Genomic DNA, 6,000 nt, shown 5'->3' with positions numbered 1-6,000 from the left:
ATAGCGAGGCCAGAACACAGCATGGGCTCCTCTTTTCAGTCTTTAATCAACTCCTAACTTGAATTTTATAACTTACATGGGTCTCTACAGCCACACTGATGTTCATTTGGCTAATTTGAGTTAGCTAACCCAAACCTGTTCCTTTACCTACATTATACAGCAATTGCAGCTCCCAGTCTGGAGTAGACAAGTAGACACACAGAACAGAAATTTTTCGAACAAAAAGCTCACATAAATCAAGCCATGGATGCACTCTATAAATATATAATGAAATAAATGCTTTGCTGCTTTTAAAGTGCATTTGAAAACGAAGCTTTTTTTTGGCATCGATCTGAGCAAGCGTGTTCAAAAAAAAAAAAAAAAAGACTGAAATGGACAAAGTTATTTCAAAGAGAGAGAATGAAGTGGTATGTTGATGTAACATTCGTAAGAAACCCATATTTTCTTGGTGACCACTTCATAATATTTTCATTAACCTGCCTCACACCTTTCAGCTCCACTGAAGGGAGATTAAACAAGCTGTCCGTCACGTATTAAATTGCAGTACAAGGGTGGCTCCTCCCATCCTGGAGCTCGTATGCTCTCAGTCCTTCTGCTTGCTGCACCTCTGGCTCATGCGACCCTTCCTTGACACCACGGCCTTGGCAGAGCAAGGGGTAAAGGTACCCCCTACCTGGCAGCCCAAAGATACGTATCAACATCATTGCAAAACTACACTGTATTTTCTCTAGAGTTTCATGACACCTGGGACTAGATGCTTTAGATGGATATTATCCAGGAGTCCCCACACACTGTACTTGTGCCATCTGCTTTCCCAACACAGCCATATTACACTTCTACAAGTCTCGTAAAATCTTCTATGGTCTTTCTAGGTGCTTAGATGTGACCAGACTGAGGGCTTAAAATATTCTCAAAAAGCACCATTCCATGAAATTTTCCAATTTACCACTTTAATTATATACAGCTTATTTAAAACTCTGTTACCACCTTTCAGGGCAGTCCTTCCTCTTCTGAACAAACCTCTCAAAATAAAAACACGCAAAAAAACCCAAGAAACCATGACACAAACCATTCCCACGGGATGCTGAGGACTATGGAGGGATACAATTGTTTGAACAGATGAGAAAAATGGAAGTACTTTTTATACAAAATTGTGATTTTGAAAAAAAAAAAAACCAAAAACAAACAAAAAAAACCAGCCTAAACTTTCTGCATCAAATAATTAAGTAGAAATACAACATACAGAATTCAAAACACAGCTGGTGGGGAGAAGGGCATTCCGGCTACTGTCTTGAAAACCTCTATCAGTTTGCTTCTCTTCAGGGCAGATGGTGAAGGAGTCATTGATTTTATTTTCTTAAGAGGGGAGCATGGAGGGAAAAAAAAAAAAAAAAAAAAAGCAGTATTTTGGCACATTGAGGATTTTACTGGAAAGATATTTATCCAAGACAAAACATCTGCAACATACAGTTTTAATGAGATTCTGTGTCACTAAATTATATTTTTAATCTTCAAATGGTAAAGGATGAAAGCTGACAATTTTAAGGGCTTAATTAAACTTTTTCTTCGGGTTTTTCTGGTGAAGGAAGACTACATAGTCATAAAAGCAAAAATAAACCTATGGTCTGAATTTCAGTCCGGATATTGTCTTTCCTGTTACCAGTTTTGTGTAGTCTCTAGAGCAACAAAGTTGGAAATGTAAGCAGCAGACCTCTCGGAGCTTTCTCTGAAAGACAGCTAGCTTTTTTCATGCTGAATCTAAAACCTAACAAGATTGTATCGTGTATTTTGTGCTTCGCAGAACTGTCAAGATAAAGAAGTATGTAACACATTTGTTCATTTGGGCTTGCATTAAAAGAGTAGGTGATCCACGTATCAATTTTCTCAAAGTTATTAAAATATTTCTCAAAATCAAACAAGTCAAATTAGATACCACAATTGATTTAAAAACAACATTTCAGCAGTGATTGGAGCCTTGCCTGCTTTCAGTGTAATCAGCCATCTTTCCCTTTTAATATTTGAAGTCTTCCACCTGCAGGCTATTAGCTTTAGTGCTTTGCAGAGACAGAGTCAAAAGAACTGATAAATAGAAAATACCAGCCATTTTTGCCAGCCAACAGAAACATCAGAGGTGACATGCAAAGCTAGCCAATATGAAGTAGCTCAGCATGAATTCTCCATTAACTCAGGAATATGCTATTTGTATGGAAAACTACCGAACTTCAAATCTAGGAAGAAAAATGCTGCTGCTGACATATCCATTTCAACATATTACAATGAAACCAAAACAGAAATTCAGGGAGTTTGCTTTTATGAAGGTTATAGTGTGAAGTAGTAGGAAGAATACTGCTTTTTTTTAAAAAAAATAGGTTATTCCTTTTGAAGCCATGGCTATAGGGCATGGAAGGTAAATAATAATAGTTTTTGAGAGACTAATTTCACTATATCCCTGTATTACCTGGAGAAATTTTATATGCAACATATGAGACACAAAAATGCCCAAGCTTTGGGAAGCCCTGAATGAACGTAGAAAATACTTTGGAAAAAAACAGGTGGCGAATGAGTGTCGGTGTTTCATACAAAAATCATCAATATCAAAGAAAATAATAAGCAGTCACTGAAAAAAATAACAACCTGAACTATTAAATTGCAGATTGACCAAGATATATTACACACACATTCATGCACAAACCTGAGTCAGGTGTAACAACTGGATGAGCCACACAGCCCAGTGCATGGGATCACAACTGTAACACAACGTTAGCAATCCTCTACTCAATCAGGATATCACCTGGAAAAAGGATGGAAGTGGCATCGACTAAAGACGCCGTTGCTCATGGTCTGAGAAATGAAACACAGCTGTGTTTAAATGGATGAGGACAAAATAGCCAACACGTGCGTTGGTGTAAAGTCAAAACTCTACTTCAGTTTGCAAATGGCCTTAATAAAACCCCACCCAGTACTTCTGCCTGTGCAGTACTGCCCCTCAGTTCAGGACTGTGTAGTGAAAAGCAACGCTAAATAATATTTCTGTCAGCCACCAAAATGATTTCACTACTTCATAAAGAGCCAAAAACTTAATGTAGTTACTTCGTTGAAGTTCACCATAGTTGCATCTGCAGATCACAAGAAAGCCAGAGCAAACCAGATAACATTTCAATGCCATATGCTAGGGATGCAGGGAAGCTGAAATATTAGAGCAAATAAATAATTGCTTAATGAAATGTAAGGCCAAATCAAAGGCTTTGTACATTGCTAGTGGTTTAGAAGGGCCTTCAAACTCTAGGTTCAGAATACTTCATTAAACTTGACAATTAATTAGTGGGCCTAATGATCCCCTCTTTGGCAATCTGAGAGAAATGAACAGGAAAGTCTTTTCTGGCCATGACCATCCTCTCTAGGAAATGTTTTGCAATATGCTGCAATAAATAACTAGCATTCCAGCTCTCCTGTGCAAAGATGGGGTTTTCAGGCTGTTGTACCATTACTCTCCATTACTAAACGACTCCAAAATAATGAAATAAAATTCAACAACTAGATGGCTTATGGTATCAAGGAAAGCATCAAGGAGTGTCAGGGAACTTCTTTTCCAATCCACTGAATTTCTGGTTTCAGTAATAAAGCAAGATCCATTCCAGAGTTACATCATGGACCAGTAGTCATGGAAAATAACATTACCACTGTTTTTATGATGATTCATATCCTCTAATTTTCAAATTCTCTTGACAGTCCTGCTGTGCCACAAACAGCGTTAATGTCATACTAAAAGAAAACCACAGATCTTAAGTGCCGTTTCTGAGAAAGGAGTTCATAAAATTTATAATCTCTTATTTTCCAGGCTCAGCCACTGTCAAAGATATATCTGCAGGAGAGTTACAAAGTCAACGGACAATACAGGTCTTCAATAATTCGCAAAATAACAGACCACAAGGTGCAAAACATATCTGACCGTAAACATAAAACCAAAACCTAAACTATTCCATATTGACAGTGTTCATTTTATGAAAAAAAAAAATCTTTGCATACCACTTTTCCCATGCAGTCTGAGTCATGAAAAATGGAAGATGTTGAAGCTAAGGTAGGAAACTAAGATAAAGTCAATTAGTTGCAGAGTTCTGCTCTTGAACTTTATTTCAGCAGCAAATGAAATCAGCTCAGAGACATCCTTCTTTCATACCCTCCCTACTTCATTCCCTACCCTTTCACACCCATAATGAGAATTACTCATTAACTCTCTCTAAAGCTAAGGAACTGCTCCAGAAGCGGAGCCCAGTACCAGGCTGCATTACCACAGCTGCTTACACTGATGGGAATGGTGCATAAAGAACTAAGCATCCCGCTTTCCCTCCCTGCTGCTCCTCAGGTCTTTGCACTGCCCATCAACCCCAGAATAACCCTATCCCCGAAGCCAAGAGCTGGTCCAAATAACCTATAGGAATAGCACATGCAAAAAAAGTTGGCTATATATATATATATATTTTGCATATGCTTTAATTACACTATCACTACAGCACACAACAGCAACATGCTTTATAAAGCACTGACTAATTATATGGTAATTAGAAAGCCCAATTAGCAATTCTCACACCACAGGCAGATTTTGTTTGATTCAGCAACAGTTGAAGAGAAAAAATTTTAGAAGAAAAAAAAAAGGCTTAAAGGTATTTGAAGTTACAGACAGAACAACCTAAGTCTGTGATTTAAAGTATATTTAACATACGTTTGAAATCTGTTCTTCTCAACAAGGGCTCTGACTTGGGAACATTCTTCTTGACTCAGTTCTCCAGCATTTTTTCTCTCATTGACATAACTGGCTTATAGTTGCTTTGGAAAAGAATTTTATCCCATAAATAGATCTCAAGAGCTAAGAGTAAATGCAAGTTACGTGCCATCATAAAACATTTCTGAATCAAAACACAGACAGCAGTTACATTAGTATAAATAACACTCAAATGAGAGACCAATTACCTCCCTAGGAGAAAAACCTGGTTTTATACTACAAAATGGTTCCCTTTGGTGGTTTATACACTTTTCACTCTTGAAGTATCTGCTGCCCAAGGTGATCCTCTTCAGTTCCAAGTCAGGATACTTCACCGGCCGGATCAAAAATGCAGCCCTGTTACCCCAGAGCAGTTCAGAAAGATGCCCAAGTGTGCCAGCATTGAAACACTGCTGTTTGATACGAGAGATGGAGTGTGTAAATTGAAAGTAAAGCAACCCCAGCCTCAAACTCCGGAGGAATGATGGATTTTTTAAACTCAGTACTGTCCCTAGTGTAAACTGGACTAGCTTCTCTTTTTACATAGACCTCCCAAAGCTCTTAAGTTAAATGAATTCTATTTTCATAAGAAATCAATAGAGAAACAGTTCATGCAATTCTATTTCTTCAACTCCACCCACGCAGCTGATATGACTCATGATCCTTCAAGTTGTTTCAGCTTTCAAAGATATTAGTACATGCCTCATTCAATTTACTGTAGCACTAGTTGTACTGAGATACAGACACCTGCTTTACAGCTGTGAGAAAAATAAGCTACTTGACAGCAATTAAGGTAAAACTTTGCTTTGGCATAAATTCTGGAAAACTGCTGTTTCCTCAGTCTGTCATGCTCCCTGAAGAAAAGGTGAAATGGTAGCAAATTTTAATGACTGCTCTTAAGGGGAAATGAGGGAAATTCAGAGAATTATACTTGCAGATTGAAATATGGTAAGCTAAAGCTTTTGTAGATTTCTACTGTCAGAACCCCAAAACTGAACATGAACCCACTGAACAATTTACAGTGATTACTGGCAACACTTCCCAAGGGTTTTGCACACATGACTTATTGTATTTAAGTTTACGAGACACTGGACGAAAAGTATTCTCTTTCATTTGGAAAATACCCCAAAATTCCTTCCTTTTTTTGTTCTTATCAATTAAAGTTAGAAATGAAAGCTTGACATTTGGCATAATACCTACTTAGAAAGTGTAGTTCCATAATTTATATCTGCATCCTCATC

The sequence above is a fragment of the Athene noctua genome, chromosome 21, assembly GCF_965140245.1.
Source record: "Athene noctua chromosome 21, bAthNoc1.hap1.1, whole genome shotgun sequence".
NCBI classification, from domain to species: domain Eukaryota; kingdom Metazoa; phylum Chordata; class Aves; order Strigiformes; family Strigidae; genus Athene; species Athene noctua.
This window is presented reverse-complemented; position numbering follows the sequence as displayed.